Below are 23,792 nucleotides of genomic sequence, written 5' to 3' on the forward strand. Positions count from 1 at the left end.
TCTGAACCCTGCTGAACTTCACATGACCTCTATCTGAACCCTGCTGGACTTCACACGACCTCTATCTGAACCATGCTGGACTTCACATGACATATATCTGAACCCTGCTGGACCTACTGCGACCTCTTTCTGTACCCTGCTGGACCTCCTATGACCTCTTTCTGTACCCTGCTGGACCTCCTATGACCTCTTTCTGAACCCTGCTGAACCTCCTCTGACCTCTTTCTGAACCCTGATTGACCTCCTACGACATCTTTCTGAACCCTGCTGGACTTCACATGACCTCTATCTGAACCCTGCTGGACTTCACATGACCTCTATCTGAACCCTGCTGGACTTCACATGACCTCTATCTGAACCCTGCTGGACTTCACATGACCTCTTTCTGTTCCCTGCTGGACCTCCTATGACCTCTTTCTGTACCCTGCTGGACCTCCTATGACCTCTTTCTGAACCCTGCTGAACCTCCTCTGACCTCTTTCTGAACCCTGATTGACCTCTCACGACATCTTTCTGAACCCTGCTGGACTTCACATGACCTCTATCTGAACCCTGCTGGACTTCACATGACCTCTATCTGAACCCTGCTGGACTTCACATGACCTCTTTCTGAACCCTGCTGGACCTACTGCGACCTCTTTCTGTACCCTGCTGGACCTCCTATGACCTCTTTCTGAACCCTGCTGAACCTCCTCTGACCTCTTTCTGAACCCTGCTTGACCTCCTACGACATCTTTCTGAACCCTGCTGGACTTCACATGACCGTGCCTTTTCACTGACGGTCTGCCAGTCTTCGTTGGTCGACGTTGCAGATCCCAGTGTACTTCAGGAAGCATGGGCGAGCTTTCGCAGGCAGCCGGAACAAATGACAAATTCCTCCTCCAACCATATTTGAACGTTGGGCCTGGCCAGCAGGTTCGTGAAAGACTTGAGCCCAGCTTGACCCTCGTTCCGATGGCGGTGATACCTTGGGTTTCTCTGTTCCTCAAGGAAGTAGAACTAAAAAAGCAGGTTTGGAACGGGAAGATGACGTAATCTGTTGCCAAATCCTTGACGCGAGGGTCGCGACTGTATTTTAAAGAGGTGACCAAGGTTACTCAATCGTCACCAAGGGGTGGACTACCACTCCAATGAATTCGACTTCAGGAAAATATGTTGAAGAAGCAAAGCGACCACGCGACTTCATTAAAAATTGCTAAAAGTGAAGTCAAAATAAGTTTTGAGCCAGGTAGGAGTTGAACCTACAATCTTTTGATTTGTAGTAAGACGCGTTATCCATTGCGCCACTGGCCCATGTAACTACTAGCTATCACTCCTACTGATATGTTTTAGTGCTGCAATAATGAGTGATCAACGTAAGGGGTCTCCGGTTGTCGCAGACGTGCACGTCCCTGAGCCACGCGCACAAAGGCCTCTGACAAGTACTCGGAATTGCAGCTGAACACAAATGAATGCACCAACTTTTCTGAACCCTGCTGGACTTCACATGACCTCTTTCTGAACCCTGCTGAACTTCACATGACCTCTATCTGAACCCTGCTGGACTTCACACGACCTCTATCTGAACCATGCTGGACTTCACATGACATATATCTGAACCCTGCTGGACTTCACATGACCTCTATCTGAACCCTGCTGGACTTCACATGACCTCTATCTGAACCCTGCTGGACTTCACATGACCTCTTTCTGATCCCTGCTGGACCTACTGCGACCTCTTTCTGTACCCTGCTGGACCTCCTATGACCTCTTTCTGAACCCTGCTGAACCTCCTCTGACCTCTTTCTGAACCCTGCTTGACCTCGTACGACATCTTTCTGAACCCTGCTGGACTTCACATGACCGTGCCTTTTCACTGACGGTCTGCCAGTCTTCGTTGGTCGACGTTGCAGATCCCAGTGTACTTCAGGAAGCATGGGTGAGCTTTCGCAGGCAGCCGGAACAAATGACAAATTCCTCCTCCAACCATATTTGAACGTTGGGCCTGGCCAGCAGGTTCGTGAAAGACTTGAGCCCAGCTTGACCCTCGTTCCGATGGCGGTGATACCTTGGGTTTCTCTGTTCCTCAAGGAAGTAGAACTAAAAAAGCAGGTTTGGAACGGGAAGATGACGTAATCTGTTGCCAAATCCTTGACGCGAGGGTCGCGACTGTATTTTAAAGAGGTGACCAAGGTTACTCAATCGTCACCAAGGGGTGGACTACCACTCCAATGAATTCGACTTCAGGAAAATATGTTGAAGAAGCAAAGCGACCACGCGACTTCATTAAATATTGCTAAAAGTGAAGTCAAAATCAGTTTTGAGCCAGGTAGGAGTCGAACCTACAATCTTCTGATTCGTAGTCAGACGCTTTATCCATTGCGCCACTGGCCCATGTGACTACTAGCTATCACTCCTACTGATATGTTTTAGTGCTGCAATAATGAGTGATCAACGTGAGGGGTCTCCGGTTGTCGCAGACGTGCACGTTCCTGAGCCACGTGCACAAAGGCCTCTGACAAGTACTCGGAATTGCAGCTGAACACAAATGAATGCACCAACTTTTCTGAACCCTCCTGGACTTCACATGACCTCTTTCTGAACCCTGCTGAACTTCACATGACCTCTATCTGAACCCTGCTGGACTTCACACGACCTCTATCTGAACCATGCTGGACTTCACATGACATATATCTGAACCCTGCTGGACCTACTGCGACCTCTTTCTGTACCCTTCTGGACCTCCTATGACCTCTTTCTGAACCCTGCTGAACCTCCTCTGACCTCTTTCTGAACCCTGATTGACCTCCTACGACATCTTTCTGAACCCTGCTGGACTTCACATGACCTCTATCTGAACCCTGCTGGACTTCAAATGACCTCTATCTGAACCCTGCTGGACTTCACATGACCTCTATCTGAACCCTGCTGGACTTCACATGACCTCTTTCTGTTCCCTGCTGGACCTCCTATGACCTCTTTCTGTACCCTGCTGGACCTCCTATGACCTCTTTCTGAACCCTGCTGAACCTCCTCTGACCTCTTTCTGAACCCTGATTGACCTCTCACGACATCTTTCTGAACCCTGCTGGACTTCACATGACCTCTATCTGAACCCTGCTGGACTTCACATGACCTCTATCTGAACCCTGCTGGACTTCACATGACCTCTTTCTGAACCCTGCTGGACCTACTGCGACCTCTTTCTGTACCCTGCTGGACCTCCTATGACCTCTTTCTGAACCCTGCTGAACCTCCTCTGACCTCTTTCTGAACCCTGCTTGACCTCCTACGACATCTTTCTGAACCCTGCTGGACTTCACATGACCGTGCCTTTTCACTGACGGTCTGCCAGTCTTCGTTGGTCGACGTTGCAGATCCCAGTGTACTTCAGGAAGCATGGGCGAGCTTTCGCAGGCAGCCGGAACAAATGACAAATTCCTCCTCCAACCATATTTGAACGTTGGGCCTGGCCAGCAGGTTCGTGAAAGACTTGAGCCCAGCTTGACCCTCGTTCCGATGGCGGTGATACCTTGGGTTTCTCTGTTCCTCAAGGAAGTAGAACTAAAAAAGCAGGTTTGGAACGGGAAGATGACGTAATCTGTTGCCAAATCCTTGACGCGAGGGTCGCGACTGTATTTTAAAGAGGTGACCAAGGTTACTCAATCGTCACCAAGGGGTGGACTACCACTCCAATGAATTCGACTTCAGGAAAATATGTTGAAGAAGCAAAGCGACCACGCGACTTCATTAAAAATTGCTAAAAGTGAAGTCAAAATCAGTTTTGAGCCAGGTAGGAGTTGAACCTACAATCTTTTGATTTGTAGTAAGACGCGTTATCCATTGCGCCACTGGCCCATGTAACTACTAGCTATCACTCCTACTGATATGTTTTAGTGCTGCAATAATGAGTGATCAACGTAAGGGGTCTCCGGTTGTCGCAGACGTGCACGTCCCTGAGCCACGCGCACAAAGGCCTCTGACAAGTACTCGGAATTGCAGCTGAACACAAATGAATGCACCAACTTTTCTGAACCCTGCTGGACTTCACATGACCTCTTTCTGAACCCTGCTGAACTTCACATGACCTCTATCTGAACCCTGCTGGACTTCACACGACCTCTATCTGAACCATGCTGGACTTCACATGACATATATCTGAACCCTGCTGGACTTCACATGACTCCTTTCTGAACCCTGCTGGACTTCACATGACCTCTATCTGAACCCTGCTGGACTTCACATGACCTCTTTCTGAACCCTGCTGGACCGACTGCGACCTCTTTCTGTACCCTGCTGGACCTCCTATGACCTCTTTCTGAACCCTGCTGAACCTCCTCTGACCTCTTTCTGAACCCTGCTTGACCTCCTACGACATCTTTCTGAACCCTGCTGGACTTCACATGACCGTGCCTTTTCACTGACGGTCTGCCAGTCTTCGTTGGTCGACGTTGCAGATCCCAGTGTATTTCACGAAGCATGGGCGAGCTTTCGCAGGCAGCCGGAACAAATGACAAATTCCTCCTCCAACCATATTTGAACGTTGGGCCTGGCCAGCAGGTTCGTGAAAGACTTGAGCCCAGCTTGACCTTCGTTCCGATGTCGGTGATACCTTGGGTTTCTCTGTTCCACAAGGAAGTAGAACTAAAAAAGCAGGTTTGGAACGGGAAGATGACGTAATCTTTTGCCAAATCCTTGACGCGAGGGTCGCGACTGTATTTTAAAGATGTGACCAAGGTTACTCAATCGTCACCAAGGGGTGGACTCCCACTCCAATGAATTCGACTTCAGGAAAATATGTTTCAGAAGCAAAGCGACCACGCGACTTCATTAAATATTGCTAAAAGTGTAGTCAAAATCAGTTTTGAGCCAGGTAGGAGTCGAACCTACAATCTTCTGATCCATAGTCAGACGCGTTATCCATTGCGCCAATAGCCCATGTGACTACTAGCTACCACTACTACTAATATGGTTTAGTGCTGCAATAATGAGTGATGAACGTTGGGGGTCTCCGGTTGTCGCAGACGTGCATGGTCCTGAGCCACGCGAACAAAGGCCACTGACAAGTACTCGGAATTACAGCTGTACACAAATGAATGCACCAACTTTTCTGAACCATGCTAGACTTAGCATGCTAGACTGAACCATGCTAGACTTTTCACATGACCTATATCTGAACCCTGCTGGACTTCACATGACTCCTTTCTGAACGCTGCTGGACTTCACATGACCTCTATCTGAACCTGCTGGACTTCACATGACCTCTTTCTGAACCCTGCTGGACCTACTGCGACCTCTTTCTGTACCCTGCTGGACCTCCTATGACCTCTTTCTGAACCCTGCTGAAACTCCTCTGACCTCTTTCTGAACCCTGCTTGACCTCCTACGACATCTTTCTGAACCCTGCTGGACTTCACATGACCTCTTTCTGAACCCTGCTGGACTTCACATGACCTCTATCTGAACCCTGCTGGACTTCACATGACCTATATCTGAACCCTGTTGGACTTCACATGACTTCTTTCTGAACCCTGCTGGACTTCACATGACCTCTTCCTGAACCCTGCTGGACTTCACATGACCTCTTTCTGAACAATGCTGGACCTACTGCGACCTCTTTCTGTACCCTGCTTGACCTCCTATGACCTCTTTCTGTACACTGCTGGACTTCACATGACCTCTATCTGAACCCTGCTGGACTTCACATGACCTCTTTCTGAACCCTGCTGGACTTCACATGACCTCTATCTGAACCCTGCTGGACTTTGCATGACCTATATCTGAACCCTGCTGGACCTACTGCGACCTCTTCCTGAACCCTGCTGGGCTTCACATGACCTCTTTCTGAACCCTGCTGGATTTCACATGACCTCTATCTGAACCCTGCTGGACTTCACATGACCTATATCTGAACCCTGCTGGACTTCACATGACTCCTTTCTGAACCCTGCTGGACTTCACATGACCTCTATCTGAACCCTGCTGGACTTCACATGACCTCTTTCTGAACCCTGCTGGACCTACTGCGACCTCTTTCTGTACCCTGCTGGACCTCCTATGACCTCTTTCTGAACCCTGCTGAACCTCCTCTGACCTCTTTCTGAACCCTGCTTGACCTCCTACGACATCTTTCTGAACCCTGCTGGACTTCACATGACCGTGCCTTTTCACTGACGGTCTGCCAGTCTTCGTTGGTCGACGTTGCAGATCCCAGTGTACTTCAGGAAGCATGGGCGAGCTTTCGCAGGCAGCCAGAACAAATGACAAATTCCTCCTCCAACCATATTTGAACGTTGGGCCTGGCCAGCAGGTTCGTGAAAGACTTGAGCCCAGCTTGACCCTCGTTCCGATGGCGGTGATACCTTGGGTTTCTCTGTTCCTCAAGGAAGTAGAACTAAAAAAGCAGGTTTGGAACGGGAAGATGACGTAATCTGTTGCCAAATCCTTGACGCGAGGGTCGCGACTGTATTTTAAAGAGGTGACCAAGGTTACTCAATCGTCACCAAGGGGTGGACTACCACTCCAATGAATTCGACTTCAGGAAAATATGTTGAAGAACAAAGCGACCACGCGACTTCATTAAATATTGCTAAAAGTGAAGTCAAAATCAGTTTTGAGCCAGGTAGGAGTCGAACCTACAATCTTCTGATTCGTAGTCAGACACGTTATCCATTGCGCCACTGGCCCATGTGACTACTAGCTATCACTCCTACTGATATGTTTTAGTGCTGCAATAATGAGTGATCAACGTAAGGGGTCTCCGGTTGTCGCAGACGTGCACGTTCCTGAGCCACGCGCACGAAGGCCTCTGACAAGTACTCGGAATTGCAGCTGAACACAAATGAATGCACCAACTTTTCTGAACCCTGCTGGACTTCACATGACCTCTTTCTGAACCCTGCTGAACTTCACATGACCTCTATCTGAACCCTGCTGGACTTCACACGACCTCTATCTGAACCATGCTGGACTTCACATGACATATATCTGAACCCTGCTGGACTTCACATGACTCCTTTCTGAACCCTGCTGGACTTCACATGACCTCTATCTGAACCCTGCTGGACTTCACATGACCTCTTTCTGAACCCTGCTGGACTTCACATGACCTCTATCTGAACCCTGCTGGACTTCACATGACCTCTTTCTGTTCCCTGCTGGACCTCCTATGACCTCTTTCTGTACCCTGCTGGACCTCCTATGACCTCTTTCTGAACCCTGCTGAACCTCCTCTGACCTCTTTCTGAACCCTGATTGACCTCTCACGACATCTTTCTGAACCCTGCTGGACTTCACATGACCTCTATCTGAACCCTGCTGGACTTCACATGACCTCTATCTGAACCCTGCTGGACTTCACATGACCTCTTTCTGAACCCTGCTGGACCTACTGCGACCTCTTTCTGTACCCTGCTGGACCTCCTATGACCTCTTTCTGAACCCTGCTGAACCTCCTCTGACCTCTTTCTGAACCCTGCTTGACCTCCTACGACATCTTTCTGAACCCTGCTGGACTTCACATGACCGTGCCTTTTCACTGACGGTCTGCCAGTCTTCGTTGGTCGACGATGCAGATCCCAGTGTACTTCAGGAAGCATGGGCGAGCTTTCGCAGGCAGCCGGAACAAATGACAAATTCCTCCTCCAACCATATTTGAACGTTGGGCCTGGCCAGCAGGTTCGTGAAAGACTTGAGCCCAGCTTGACCCTCGTTCCGATGGCGGTGATACCTTGGGTTTCTCTGTTCCTCAAGGAAGTAGAACTAAAAAAGCAGGTTTGGAACGGGAAGATGACGTAATCTGTTGCCAAATCCTTGACGCGAGGGTCGCGACTGTATTTTAAAGAGGTGACCAAGGTTACTCAATCGTCACCAAGGGGTGGACTACCACTCCAATGAATTCGACTTCAGGAAAATATGTTGAAGAAGCAAAGCGACCACGCGACTTCATTAAAAATTGCTAAAAGTGAAGTCAAAATCAGTTTTGAGCCAGGTAGGAGTTGAACCTACAATCTTTTGATTTGTAGTAAGACGCGTTATCCATTGCGCCACTGGCCCATGTAACTACTAGCTATCACTCCTACTGATATGTTTTAGTGCTGCAATAATGAGTGATCAACGTAAGGGGTCTCCGGTTGTCGCAGACGTGCACGTCCCTGAGCCACGCGCACAAAGGCCTCTGACAAGTACTCGGAATTGCAGCTGAACACAAATGAATGCACCAACTTTTCTGAACCCTGCTGGACTTCACATGACCTCTTTCTGAACCCTGCTGAACTTCACATGACCTCTATCTGAACCCTGCTGGACTTCACACGACCTCTATCTGAACCATGCTGGACTTCACATGACATATATCTGAACCCTGCTGGACTTCACATGACCTCTATCTGAACCCTGCTGGACTTCACATGACCTCTATCTGAACCCTGCTGGACTTCACATGACCTCTTTCTGAACCCTGCTGGACCTACTGCGACCTCTTTCTGTACCCTGCTGGACCTCCTATGACCTCTTTCTGAACCCTGCTGAACCTCCTCTGACCTCTTTCTGAACCCTGCTTGACCTCGTACGACATCTTTCTGAACCCTGCTGGACTTCACATGACCGTGCCTTTTCACTGACGGTCTGCCAGTCTTCGTTGGTCGACGATGCAGATCCCAGTGTACTTCAGGAAGCATGGGCGAGCTTTCGCAGGCAGCCAGAACAAATGACAAATTCCTCCTCCAACCATATTTGAACGTTGGGCCTGGCCAGCAGGTTCGTGAAAGACTTGAGCCCAGCTTGACCCTCGTTCCGATGGCGGTGATACCTTGGGTTTCTCTGTTCCTCAAGGAAGTAGAACTAAAAAAGCAGGTTTGGAACGGGAAGATGACGTAATCTGTTGCCAAATCCTTGACGCGAGGGTCGCGACTGTATTTTAAAGAGGTGACCAAGGTTACTCAATCGTCACCAAGGGGTGGACTACCACTCCAATGAATTCGACTTCAGGAAAATATGTTGAAGAAGCAAAGCGACCACGCGACTTCATTAAATATTGCTAAAGTGGAGTCAAAATCAGTTTTGAGCCAGGTAGGAGTCGAACCTACAATCTTCTGATTCGTCGTCAGACGCGTTATCCATTGCGCCACTGGCCCATGTGACTACTAGCTATCACCTATCACTCCTACTGATATGTTTTAGTGCTGCAATAATGAGTGATCAACGTAAGGGGTCTCCGGCTGTCGCAGACGTGCACGTTCCTGAGCCACGCGCACAAAGGCCTCTGACAAGTACTCGGAATTGCAGCTGAACACAAATGAATGCACCAACTTTTCTGAACCCTGCTGGACTTCACATGACATATATCTGAACCCTGCTGGACTTCACATGACTCCTTTCTGAACCCTGCTGGACTTCACATGACCTCTATCTGAACCCTGCTGGACTTCACATGACCTCTTTCTGAACCCTGCTGGACCTACTGCGACCTCTTTCTGTACCCTGCTGGACCTCCTATGACCTCTTTCTGAACCCTGCTGAACCTCCTCTGACCTCTTTCTGAACCCTGCTTGACCTCCTACGACATCTTTCTGAACCCTGCTGGACTTCACATGACCGTGCCTTTTCACTGACGGTCTGCCAGTCTTCGTTGGTCGACGTTGCAGATCCCAGTGTACTTCAGGAAGCATGGGCGAGCTTTCGCAGGCAGCCGGAACAAATGACAAATTCCTCCTCCAACCATATTTGAACGTTGGGCCTGGCCAGCAGGTTCGTGAAAGACTTGAGCCCAGCTTGACCCTCGTTCCGATGGCGGTGATACCTTGGGTTTCTCTGTTCCTCAAGGAAGTAGAACTAAAAAAGCAGGTTTGGAACGGGAAGATGACGTAATCTGTTGCCAAATCCTTGACGCGAGGGTCGCGACTGTATTTTAAAGAGGTGACCAAAGTTACTCAATCGTCACCAAGGGGTGGACTACCACTCCAATGAATTCGACTTCAGGAAAATATGTTGAAGAAGCAAAGCGACCATGCGACTTCATTAAATATTGCTAAAAGTGAAGTCAAAATCAGTTTTGAGCCAGGTAGGAGTCGAACCTATAATCTTCTGATTCGTAATCAGACGCGTTATCCATTGCGCCACTGGCCCATGTGACTACTAGCTATCACTCCTACTGATATGTTTTAGTGCTGCAATAATGAGTGATCAACGGAAGGGGTCTCCGGTTGTCGCAGACGTGCACGTTCCTGAGCCACTCGCACAAAGGCCTCTGACAAGTACTCGGAATTGCAGCTGAACACAAATGAATGCACCAACTTTTCTGAACCCTGCTGGAGTTCACATGACCTCTTTCTGAACCCTGCTGAACTTCACATGACCTCTATCTGAACCCTGCTGGACTTCACATGACCTCTTTCTGAACCCTGCTGGACCTACTGCGACCTCTTTCTGTACCCTGCTGGACCTCCTATGACCTCTTTCTGAACCCTGCTGAACCTCCTCTGACCTCTTTCTGAACCCTGCTTGACCTCCTACGACATCTTTCTGAACCCTGCTGGACTTCACATGACCGTGCCTTTTCACTGACGGTCTGCCAGTCTTCGTTGGTCGACGTTGCAGATCCCAGTGTACTTCAGGAAGCATGGGCGAGCTTTCGCAGGCAGCCGGAACAAATGACAAATTCCTCCTCCAACCATATTTGAACGTTGGGCCTGGCCAGCAGGTTCGTGAAAGACTTGAGCCCAGCTTGACCCTCGTTCCGATGGCGGTGATACCTTGGGTTTCTCTGTTCCTCAAGGAAGTAGAACTAAAAAAGCAGGTTTGGAACGGGAAGATGACGTAATCTGTTGCCAAATCCTTGACGCGAGGGTCGCGACTGTATTTTAAAGAGGTGACCAAGGTTACTCAATCGTCACCAAGGGGTGAACTACCACTCCAATGAATTCGACTTCAGGAAAATATGTTGAAGAAGCAAAGCGACCACGCGACTTCATTAAATATTGCTAAAAGTGAAGTCAAAATCAGTTTTGAGCCAGGTAGGAGTCGAACCTACAATCTTCTGATTCGTAGTCAGACGCGTTATCCATTGCGCCACTGGCCCATGTGACTACTAGCTATCACTCCTACTGATATGTTTTAGTGCTGCAATAATGAGTGATCAACGTAAGGGGTCTCCGGTTGTCGCAGACGTGCACGTTCCTGAGCCACGCGCACAAAGGCCTCTGACAAGTACTCGGAATTGCAGCTGAACACAAATGAATGCACCAACTTTTCTGAACCCTGCTGGACTTCACATGACCTCTTTCTGAACCCTGCTGAACTTCACATGACCTCTATCTGAACCCTGCTGGACTTCACACGACCTCTATCTGAACCATGCTGGACTTCACATGACATATATCTGAACCCTGCTGGACTTCACATGACTCCTTTCTGAACCCTGCTGGACTTCACATGACCTCTATCTGAACCCTGCTGGACTTCACATGACCTCTTTCTGAACCCTGCTGGACCTACTGCGACCTCTTTCTGTACCCTGCTGGACCTCCTATGACCTCTTTCTGAACCCTGCTGAACCTCCTCTGACCTCTTTCTGAACCCTGATTGACCTCCTATGACCTCTTTCTGAACCCTGCTGAACCTCCTCTGACCTCTTTCTGAACCCTGCTTGACCTCCTACGACATCTTTCTGAACCCTGCTGGACTTCACATGACCGTGCCTTTTCACTGACGGTCTGCCAGTCTTCGTTGGTCGACGTTGCAGATCCCAGTGTACTTCAGGAAGCATTGGCGAGCTTTCGCAGGCAGCCGGAACAAATGACAAATTCCTCCTCCAACCATATTTGAACGTTGGGCCTGGCCAGCAGGTTCGTGAAAGACTTGAGCCCAGCTTGACCCTCGTTCCGATGGCGGTGATACCTTGGGTTTCTCTGTTCCTCAAGGAAGTAGAACTAAAAAAGCAGGTTTGGAACGGGAAGATGACGTAATCTGTTGCCAAATCCTTGACGCGAGGGTCGCGACTGTATTTTAAAGAGGTGACCAAGGTTACTCAATCGTCACCAAGGGGTGGACTACCACTCCAATGAATTCGACTTCAGGAAAATATGTTGAAGAAGCAAAGCGACCACGCGACTTCATTAAATATTGCTAAAAGTGAAGTCAAAATCAGTTTTGAGCCAGGTAGGAAGTCGAACCTACAATCTTCTGATTCGTAGTCAGACGCGTTATCCATTGCGCCACTGGCCCATGTGACTACTAGCTATCACTCCTACTGATATGTTTTAGTGCTGCAATAATGAGTGATCAACGTAAGGGGTCTCCGGTTGTCGCAGACGTGCACGTTCCTGAGCCACGCGCACAAAGGCCTCTGACAAGTACTCGGAATTGCAGCTGAACACAAATGAATGCACCAACTTTTCTGAACCCTGCTGGACTTCACATGACCTCTTTCTGAACCCTGCTGAACTTCACATGACCTCTATCTGAACCCTGCTGGACTTCACATGACCTCTTTCTGAACCCTGCTGGACCGACTGCGACCTCTTTCTGTACCCTGCTGGACCTCCTATGACCTCTTTCTGAACCCTGCTGAACCTCCTCTGACCTCTTTCTGAACCCTGCTTGACCTCCTACGACATCTTTCTGAACCCTGCTGGACTTCACATGACCGTGCCTTTTCACTGACGGTCTGCCAGTCTTCGTTGGTCGACGTTGCAGATCCCAGTGTACTTCAGGAAGCATGGGCGAGCTTTCGCAGGCAGCCGGAACAAATGACAAATTCCTCCTCCAACCATATTTGAACGTTGGGCCTGGCCAGCAGGTTCGTGAAAGACTTGAGCCCAGCTTGACCCTCGTTCCGATGGCGGTGATACCTTGGGTTTCTCTGTTCCTCAAGGAAGTAGAACTAAAAAAGCAGGTTTGGAACGGGAAGATGACGTAATCTGTTGCCAAATCCTTGACGCGAGGGTCGCGACTGTATTTTAAAGAGGTGACCAAGGTTACTCAATCGTCACCAAGGGGTGAACTACCACTCCAATGAATTCGACTTCAGGAAAATATGTTGAAGAAGCAAAGCGACCACGCGACTTCATTAAATATTGCTAAAAGTGAAGTCAAAATCAGTTTTGAGCCAGGTAGGAGTCGAACCTACAATCTTCTGATTCGTAGTCAGACGCGTTATCCATTGCGCCACTGGCCCATGTGACAACTAGCTATCACTCCTACTGATATGTTTTAGTGCTGCAATAATGAGTGATCAACGTAAGGGGTCTCCGGTTGTCGCAGACGTGCACGTTCCTGAGCCACGCGCACAAAGGCCTCTGACAAGTACTCGGAATTGCAGCTGAACACAAATGAATGCACCAACTTTTCTGAACCCTGCTGGACTTCACATGACCTCTTTCTGAACCCTGCTGAACTTCACATGACCTCTATCTGAACCCTGCTGGACTTCACATGACCTCTTTCTGAACCCTGCTGGACCTACTGCGTCCTCTTTCTGAACCCTGCTGGACTTCACATGACCTCTTTCTGAACCCTGCTGAACTTCACATGACCTCTATCTGAACCCTGCTGGACTTCACACGACCTCTATCTGAACCATGCTGGACTTCACATGACATATATCTGAACCCTGCTGGACTTCACATGACTCCTTTCTGAACCCTGCTGGACTTCACATGACCTCTATCTGAACCCTGCTGGACTTCACATGACCTCTTTCTGAACCCTGCTGGACCTACTGCGACCTCTTTCTGTACCCTGCTGGACCTCCTATGACCTCTTTCTGAACCCTGCTGAACCTCCTCTGACCTCTTTCTGAACCCTGATTGACCTCCTACGAAATCTTTTTGAACCCTGCTGGACTTCACATGACCTCTATCTGAACCCTGCTGGACTTCACACGACCTCTATCTGAACCATGCTGGACTTCACATGACATATATCTGAACCCTGCTGGACTTCACATGACTCCTTTCTGAACCCTGCTGGACTTCACATGACCTCTATCTGAACCCTGCTGGACTTCACATGACCTCTTTCTGAACCCTGCTGGACCTACTGCGACCTCTTTCTGTACCCTGCTGGACCTCCTATGACCTCTTTCTGAACCCTGCTGAACCTCCTCTGACCTCTTTCTGAACCCTGATTGACCTCCTACGACATCTTTTTGAACCCTGCTGGACTTCACATGACCTCTATCTGAACCCTGCTGGACTTCACATGACCTCTATCTGAACCCTGCTGGACTTCACATGACCTCTTTCTGAACCCTGCTGGACCTACTGCGACCTCTTTCTGTACCCTGCTGGACCTCCTATGACCTCTTTCTGAACCCTGCTGAACCTCCTCTGACCTCTTTCTGAACCCTGCTTGACCTCCTATGACATCTTTCTGAACCCTGCTGGACTTCACATGACTGTGCCTTTTCACTGACGGTCTGCCAGTCTTCGTTGGTCGACGTTGCAGATCCCAGTGTACTTCAGGAAGCATGGGCGAGCTTTCGCAGGCAGACGGAACAAATGACAAATTCCTCCTCCAACCATATTTGAACGTTGGGCCTGGCCAGCAGGTTCGTGAAAGACTTGAGCCCAGCTTGACCCTCGTTCCGATGGCGGTGATACCTTGGGTTTCTCTGTTCCTCAAGGAAGTAGAACTAAAAAAGCAGGTTTGGAACGGGAAGATGACGTAATCTGTTGCCAAATCCTTGACGCGAGGGTCGCGACTGTATTTTAAAGAGGTGACCAAGGTTACTCAATCGTCACCAAGGGGTGGACTACCACTCCAATGAATTCGACTTCAGGAAAATATGTTGAAGAAGCAAAGCGACCACGCGACTTCATTAAATATTGGTAAAAGTGAAGTCAAAATCAGTTTTGAGCCAGGTAGGAGTCGAACCTACAATCTTCTGATTCGTAGTCAGACGCGTTATCCATTGCGCCACTGGCCCATCTGACTACTAGCTATCACTCCTACTGATATGTTTTAGTGCTGCAATAATGAGTGATCAACGTAAGGGGTCTCAGGTTGTCGCAGACGTGCACGTTCCTGAGCCACGCGCACAAAGGCCTCTGACAAGTACTCGGAATTGCAGCTGAACACAAATGAATGCACCAACTTTTCTGAACCCTGCTGGACTTCACATGACCTCTTTCTGAACCCTGCTGAACTTCACATGACCTCTATCTGAACCCTGCGGGACTTCACACGACCTCTATCTGAACCATGCTGGACTTCACATGACATATATCTGAACCCTGCTGGACTTCACATGACCTCTATCTGAACCCTGCTGGACTTCACATGACCTCTATCTGAACCCTGCTGGACTTCACATGACCTCTTTCTGAACCCTGCTGGATCTACTGCGACCTCTTTCTGTACCCTGCTGGACCTCCTATGACCTCTTTCTGAACCCTGCTGAACCTCCTCTGACCCCTTTCTGAACCCTGCTTGACCTCCTACGACATCTTTCTGAACCCTGCTGGACTTCACATGACCGTGCCTTTTCACTGACGGTCTGCCAGTCTTCGTTGGTCGACGTTGCAGATCCCAGTGTACTTCAGGAAGCATGGGCGAGCTTTCGCAGGCAGCCGGAACAAATGACAAATTCCTCCTTCAACCATATTTGAACGTTGGGCCTGGCCAGCAGGTTCGTGAAAGATTTGAGCCCAGCTTGACCCTCGTTCCGATGGCGGTGATACCTTGGGTTTCTCTGTTCCACAAGGAAGTAGAACTAAAGAAGCAGGTTTGGAACGGGAAGATGACGTAATCTGTTGCCAAATCCTTGACGCGAGGGTCGCGACTGTATTTTAAAGAGGTGACCAAGGTTACTCAATCGTCACCAAGGGGTGGACGACCACTCCAATGAATTCGACTTCAGGAAAACATGTTTAAGAAGCAAAGCGACAATGCGACTTCGTTAAATATTGCTAAAAGTGAAGTCAAAATCAGTTTTGAGCCAGGTAGGAGTCGAACCTACAATCTTCTGATTCGTAGTCAGACGCGATATCCATTGCGCCACTCTCCCATGTGACTACTAGCTATCACTCCTACTGATATGTTTTAGTGCTGCAATAATGAGTGATCAACGTGAGGGGTCTCCGGTTGTCGCAGACGTGCAGGTTCCTGAGCCACGCGCACAAAGGCCTCTGACAAGTACTCGGAATTGCAGCTGAACACAAATGAATGCACCAACTTTTCTGAACCCTGCTGGACTTCACATGACATATATCTGAACCCTGCTGGACTTCACATGACTCCTTTCTGAACCCTGCTGGACTTCACATGACCTCTATCTGAACCCTGCTGGACTTCACATGACCTCTTTCTGAACCCTGCTGGACCTACTGCGACCTCTTTCTGTACCCTGCTGGACCTCCTATGACCTCTTTCTGAACCCTGCTGAACCTCCTCTGACCTCTTTCTGAACCCTGCTGGACTTCACATGACCTCTATCTGAACCCTGCTGGACTTCACACGACCTCTATCTGAACCATGCTGGACTTCACATGACATATATCTGAACCCTGCTGGACTTCACATGACTCCTTTCTGAACCCTGCTGGACTTCACATGACCTCTATCTGAACCCTGCTGGACTTCACATGACCTCTTTCTGAACCCTGCTGGACCTACTGCGACCTCTTTCTGTACCCTGCTGGACCTCCTATGACCTCTTTCTGAACCCTGCTGAACCTCCTCTGACCTCTTTCTGAACCCTGATTGACCTCCTACGACATCTTTTTGAACCCTGCTGGACTTCACATGACCTCTATCTGAACCCTGCTGGACTTCACATGACCTCTATCTGAACCCTGCTGGACTTCACATGACCTCTTTCTGAACCCTGCTGGACCTACTGCGACCTCTTTCTGTACCCTGCTGGACCTCCTATGACCTCTTTCTGAACCCTGCTGAACCTCCTCTGACCTCTTTCTGAACCCTGCTTGACCTCCTACGACATCTTTCTGAACCCTGCTGGACTTCACATGACCGTGCCTTTTCACTGACGGTCTGCCAGTCTTCGTTGGTCGACGTTGCAGATCCCAGTGTACTTCAGGAAGCATGGGCGAGCTTTCGCAGGCAGCCGGAACAAATGACAAATTCCTCCTCCAACCATATTTGAACGTTGGGCCTGGCCAGCAGGTTCGTGAAAGACTTGAGCCCAGCTTGACCCTCGTTCCGATGGCGGTGATACCTTGGGTTTCTCTGTTCCTCAAGGAAGTAGAACTAAAAAAGCAGGTTTGGAACGGGAAGATGACGTAATCTGTTGCCAAATCCTTGACGCGAGGGTCGCGACTGTATTTTAAAGAGGTGACCAAGGTTACTCAATCGTCACCAAGGGGTGGACTACCACTCCAATGAATTCGACTTCAGGAAAATATGTTGAAGAAGCAAAGCGACCACGCGACTTCATTAAATATTGCTAAAAGTGAAGTCAAAATCAGTTTTGAGCCAGGTAGGAGTCGAACCTACAATCTTCTGATTCGTAGTCAGATGCGTTATCCATTGCGCCACTGGCCCATGTGACTACTAGCTATCACTCCTACTGATATGTTTTAGTGCTGCAATAATGAGTGATCAACGTAAGAGGTCTCCGGTTGTCGCAGACGTGCACGTTCCTGAGCCACGCGCACAAAGGCCTCTGACAAGTACTCGGAATTGCAGCTGAACACAAATGAATGCACCAACTTTTCTGAACCCTGCTGGACTTCACATGACATATATCTGAACCCTGCTGGACTTCACATGACTCCTTTCTGAACCCTGCTGGACTTCACATGACCTCGATCTGAACCCTGCTGGACTTCACATGACCTCTTTCTGAACCCTGCTGGACCTACTGCGACCTCTTTCTGTACCCTGCTGGACCTCCTATGACCTCTTTCTGAACCCTGCTGAACCTCCTCTGACCTCTTTCTGAACCCTGATTGACCTCCTACGAAATCTTTTTGAACCCTGCTGGACTTCACATGACCTCTATCTGAACCCTGCTGGACTTCACACGACCTCTATCTGAACCATGCTGGACTTCACATGACATATATCTGAACCCTGCTGGACTTCACATGACTCCTTTCTGAACCCTGCTGGACTTCACATGACCTCTATCTGAACCCTGCTGGACTTCACATGACCTCTTTCTGAACCCTGCTGGACCTACTGCGACCTCTTTCTGTACCCTGCTGGACCTCCTATGACCTCTTTCTGAACCCTGCTGAACCTCCTCTGACCTCTTTCTGAACCCTGATTGACCTCCTACGACATCTTTTTGAACCCTGCTGGACTTCACATGACCTCTATCTGAACCCTGCTGGACTTCACATGACCTCTATCTGAACCCTGCTGGACTTCACATGACCTCTTTCTGAACCCTGCTGGACCTACTGCGACCTCTTTCTGTACCCTGCTGGACCTCCTATGACCTCTTTCTGAACCCTGCTGAACCTCCTCTGACCTCTTTCTGAACCCTGCTTGACCTCCTATGACATCTTTCTGAACCCTGCTGGACTTCACATGACCGTGCCTTTTCACTGACGGTCTGCCAGTCTTCGTTGGTCGACGTTGCAGATCCCAGTGTACTTCAGGAAGCATGGGCGAGCTTTCGCAGGCAGACGGAACAAATGACAAATTCCTCCTCCAACCATATTTGAACGTTGGGCCTGGCCAGCAGGTTCGTGAAAGACTTGAGCCCAGCTTGACCCTCGTTCCGATGGCGGTGATACCTTGGGTTTCTCTGTCCCTCAAGGAAGTAGAACTAAAAAAGCAGGTTTGGAACGGGAAGATGACGTAATCTGTTGCCAAATCCTTGACGCGAGGGTCGCGACTGTATTTTAAAGAGGTGACCAAGGTTACTCACTCGTCACCAAGGGGTGGACTACCACTCCAATGAATTCGACTTCAGGAAAATATGTTGAAGAAGCAAAGCGACCACGCGACTTCATTAAATATTGGTAAAAGTGAAGTCAAAATCAGTTTTGAACCAGGTAGGAGTCGAACCTACAATCTTCTGATTCGTTGTCAGACGCGTTATCCATTGCGCCACTGGCCCATCTGACTACTAGCTATCACTCCTACTGATATGTTTTAGTGCTGCAATAATGAGTGATCAACGTAAGGGGTCTCAGGTTGTCGCAGACGTGCACGTTCCTGAGCCACGCGCACAAAGGCCTCTGACAAGTACTCGGAATTGCAGCTGAACACAAATGAATGCACCAACTTTTCTGAACCCTGCTGGACTTCACATGACCTCTTTCTGAACCCTGCTGAACTTCACATGACCTCTATCTGAACCCTGCTGGACTTCACACGACCTCTATCTGAACCATGCTGGACTTCACATGACATATATCTGAACCCTGCTGGACTTCACATGACCTCTATCTGAACCCTGCTGGACTTCACATGACCTCTATCTGAACCCTGCTGGACTTCACATGACCTCTTTCTGAACCCTGCTGGATCTACTGCGACCTCTTTCTGTACCCTGCTGGACCTCCTATGACCTCTTTCTGAACCCTGCTGAACCTCCTCTGACCCCTTTCTGAACCCTGCTTGACCTCCTACGACATCTTTCTGAACCCTGCTGGACTTCACATGACCGTGCCTTTTCACTGACGGTCTGCCAGTCTTCGTTGGTCGACGTTGCAGATCCCAGTGTACTTCAGGAAGCATGGGCGAGCTTTCGCAGGCAGCCGGAACAAATGACAAATTCCTCCTTCAACCATATTTGAACGTTGGGCCTGGCCAGCAGGTTCGTGAAAGATTTGAGCCCAGCTTGACCCTCGTTCCGATGGCGGTGATACCTTGGGTTTCTCTGTTCCACAAGGAAGTAGAACTAAAGAAGCAGGTTTGGAACGGGAAGATGACGTAATCTGTTGCCAAATCCTTGACGCGAGGGTCGCGACTGTATTTTAAAGAGGTGACCAAGGTTACTCAATCGTCACCAAGGGGTGGACGACCACTCCAATGAATTCGACTTCAGGAAAACATGTTTAAGAAGCAAAGCGACAATGCGACTTCGTTAAATATTGCTAAAAGTGAAGTCAAAATCAGTTTTGAGCCAGGTAGGAGTCGAACCTACAATCTTCTGATTCGTAGTCAGACGCGATATCCATTGCGCCACTCTCCCATGTGACTACTAGCTATCACTCCTACTGATATGTTTTAGTGCTGCAATAATGAGTGATCAACGTGAGGGGTCTCCGGTTGTCGCAGACGTGCACGTTCCTGAGCCACGCGCACAAAGGCCTCTGACAAGTACTCGGAATTGCAGCTGAACACAAATGAATGCACCAACTTTTCTGAACCCTGCTGGACTTCACATGACATATATCTGAACCCTGCTGGACTTCACATGACTCCTTTCTGAACCCTGCTGGACTTCACATGACCTCTATCTGAACCCTGCTGGACTTCACATGACCTCTTTCTGAACCCTGCTGGACCTACTGCGACCTCTTTCTGTACCCTGCTGGACCTCCTATGACCTCTTTCTGAACCCTGCTGAACCTCCTCTGACCTCTTTCTGAACCCTGCTGGACTTCACATGACCTCTATCTGAACCCTGCTGGACTTCACACGACCTCTATCTGAACCATGCTGGACTTCACATGACATATATCTGAACCCTGCTGGACTTCACATGACTCCTTTCTGAACCCTGCTGGACTTCACATGACCTCTATCTGAACCCTGCTGGACTTCACATGACCTCTTTCTGAACCCTGCTGGACCTACTGCGACCTCTTTCTGTACCCTGCTGGACCTCCTATGACCTCTTTCTGAACCCTGCTGAACCTCCTCTGACCTCTTTCTGAACCCTGATTGACCTCCTACGACATCTTTTTGAACCCTGCTGGACTTCACATGACCTCTATCTGAACCCTGCTGGACTTCACATGACCTCTATCTGAACCCTGCTGGACTTCACATGACCTCTTTCTGAACCCTGCTGGACCTACTGCGACCTCTTTCTGTACCCTGCTGGACCTCCTATGACCTCTTTCTGAACCCTGCTGAACCTCCTCTGACCTCTTTCTGAACCCTGCTTGACCTCCTACGACATCTTTCTGAACCCTGCTGGACTTCACATGACCGTGCCTTTTCACTGACGGTCTGCCAGTCTTCGTTGGTCGACGTTGCAGATCCCAGTGTACTTCAGGAAGCATGGGCGAGCTTTCGCAGGCAGCCGGAACAAATGACAAATTCCTCCTCCAACCATATTTGAACGTTGGGCCTGGCCAGCAGGTTCGTGAAAGACTTGAGCCCAGCTTGACCCTCGTTCCGATGGCGGTGATACCTTGGGTTTCTCTGTTCCTCAAGGAAGTAGAACTTAAAAAGCAGGTTTGGAACGGGAAGATGACGTAATCTGTTGCCAAATCCTTGACGCGAGGGTCGCGACTGTATTTTAAAGAGGTGACCAAGGTTACTCAATCGTCACCAAGGGGTGGACTACCACTCCAATGAATTCGACTTCAGGAAAATATGTTGAAGAAGCAAAGCGACCACGCGACTTCATTAAATATTGCTAAAAGTGAAGTCAAAATCAGTTTTGAGCCAGGTAGGAGTACGAACCTACAATCTTCTGATTCGTAGTCAGACGCGTTATCCATTGCGCCACTGGCCCATGTGACTACTAGCTATCACTCCTACTGATATGTTTTAGTGCTGCAATAATGAGTGATCAACGTAAGAGGTCTCCGGTTGTCGCAGACGTGCACGTTCCTGAGCCACGCGCACAAAGGCCTCTGACAAGCACTCGGAATTGCAGCTGAACACAAATGAATGCACCAACTTTTCTGAACCCTGCTGGACTTCACATGACATATATCTGAACCCTGCTGGACTTCACATGACTCCTTTCTGAACCCTGCTGGACTTCACATGACCTATATCTGAACCCTGCTGGACTTCACATGACCTCTTTCTGAACCCTGCTGGACCTACTGCGACCTCTTTCTGTACCCTGCTGGACCTCCTATGACCTCTTTCTGAACCATGCTGAACCTCCTCTGACCTCTTTCTGAACCCTGATTGACCTCCTACGACATCTTTCTGAACCCTGCTGGACTTCACATGACCTCTATCTGAACCCTGCTGGACTTCACATGACCTCTATCTGAACCCTGCTGGACTTCACATGACTTCTTTCTGAACCCTGCTGGACCGACTGCGACCTCTTTCTGTACCCTGCTGGACCTCCTATGACCTCTTTCTGAACCCTGCTGAACCTCCTCTGACCTCTTTCTCAACCCTGCTTGACCTCCTACGACATCTTTCTGAACCCTGCTGGACTTCACATGACATATATCTGAACCCTGCTGGACTTCACATGACTCCTTTCTGAACCCTGCTGGACTTCACATGACCTCTATCTGAACCCTGCTGGACTTCACATGACCTCTTTCTGAACCCTGCTGGACCTACTGCGACCTCTTTCTGTACCCTGCTGGACCTCCTATGACCTCTTTCTGAACCCTGCTGAACCTCCTCTGACCTCTTTCTGTACCCTGATTGACCTCCTACGACATCTTTCTGAACCCTGCTGGACTTCACATGACCTCTATCTGAACCCTGCTGGACTTCACATGACCTCTATCTGAACCCTGCTGGACTTCACATGACCTCTTTCTGAACCCTGCTGGACCTACTGCGACCTCTTTCTGTACCCTGCTGGACCTCCTATGACCTCTTTCTGAACCCTGCTGAACCTCCTCTGACCTCTTTCTGAACCCTGCTTGACCTCCTACGACATCTTTCTGAACCCTGCTGGACTTCACATGACCGTGCTTTTCACTGACGGTCTGCCAGTCTTCGTTGGTCGACGTTGCAGATCCCAGTGTACTTCAGGAAGCATGGGCGAGCTTTCGCAGGCAGCCGGAACAAATGACAAATTCCTCCTCCAACCATATTTGAACGTTGGGCCTGGCCAGCAGGTTCGTGAAAGACTTGAGCCCAGCTTGACCCTCGTTCCGATGGCGGTGATACCTTGGGTTTCTCTGTTCCTCAAGGAAGTAGAACTAAAAAAGCAGTTTTGGAACGGGAAGATGACGTAATCTGTTGCCAAATCCTTGACGCGAGGGTCGCGACTGTATTTTAAAGAGGTGACCAAGGTTACTCAATCGTCACCAAGGGGTGGACTACCACTCCAATGAATTCGACTTCAGGAAAATATGTTGAAGAACAAAGCGACCACGCGACTTCATTAAATATTGCTAAAAGTGAAGTCAAAATCAGTTTTGAGCCAGGTAGGAGTCGAACCTACAATCTTCTGATTCGTAGTCAGACGCGTTATCCATTGCGCCACTGGCCCATGTGACTACTAGCTATCACTCCTTCTGATATGTTTTAGTGCTGCAATAATGAGTGATCAACGTAAGGGGTCTCCGGTTGTCGCAGACGTGCACGTTCCTGAGCCACGCGCACAAAGGCCTCTGACAAGTCCTCGGAATTGCAGCTGAACACAAATGAATGCACCAACTTTTCTGAACCCTGCTGGACTTCACATGACCTCTTTCTGAACCCTGCTGAACTTCACATGACCTCGATCTGAACCCTGCTGGACTTCACATGACCTCTTTCTGAACCCTGCTGGACCTACTGCGACCTCTTTCTGTACCCTGCTGGACCTCCTATGACCTCTTTCTGAACCCTGCTGAACCTCCTCTGACCTCTTTCTGAACCCTGATTGACCTCCTACGAAATCTTTTTGAACCCTGCTGGACTTCACATGACCTCTATCTGAACCCTGCTGGACTTCACACGACCTCTATCTGAACCATGCTGGACTTCACATGACATATATCTGAACCCTGCTGGACTTCACATGACTC

The 23,792-nt window shown here is 49.3% G+C and overlaps 5 non-coding genes across 5 annotated transcripts; all 5 read right to left on the reverse strand.

The window, feature by feature from the left end:
* Positions 1 to 4,844: 4,844 nt before the first annotated feature.
* On the reverse strand, positions 4,845 to 4,917 carry TRNAH-AUG (transfer RNA histidin (anticodon AUG)). The gene has a single exon. It is a non-coding gene; the product is annotated as a tRNA-His (tRNA).
* A 6,066-nt stretch (positions 4,918 to 10,983) lies between these two features.
* Positions 10,984 to 11,056, reverse strand: TRNAR-ACG (transfer RNA arginine (anticodon ACG)). The gene has a single exon. It is a non-coding gene; the product is annotated as a tRNA-Arg (tRNA).
* Positions 11,057 to 13,080: 2,024 nt separating this feature from the next.
* TRNAR-ACG (transfer RNA arginine (anticodon ACG)) lies at positions 13,081 to 13,153 on the reverse strand. Its single transcript has one exon. It is a non-coding gene; the product is annotated as a tRNA-Arg (tRNA).
* Positions 13,154 to 14,832: 1,679 nt separating this feature from the next.
* On the reverse strand, positions 14,833 to 14,905 carry TRNAR-ACG (transfer RNA arginine (anticodon ACG)). The gene has a single exon. It is a non-coding gene; the product is annotated as a tRNA-Arg (tRNA).
* An 8,294-nt stretch (positions 14,906 to 23,199) lies between these two features.
* Positions 23,200 to 23,272, reverse strand: TRNAR-ACG (transfer RNA arginine (anticodon ACG)). Its single transcript has one exon. It is a non-coding gene; the product is annotated as a tRNA-Arg (tRNA).
* Between the last annotated feature and the right edge of the window lie 520 nt (positions 23,273 to 23,792).

This window comes from Myxine glutinosa, chromosome 9 (genome assembly GCF_964187855.1).
Source record: "Myxine glutinosa chromosome 9, kmMyxGlut1.1, whole genome shotgun sequence".
In the NCBI taxonomy this organism is placed as follows: Eukaryota; Metazoa; Chordata; class Myxini; order Myxiniformes; family Myxinidae; genus Myxine; species Myxine glutinosa.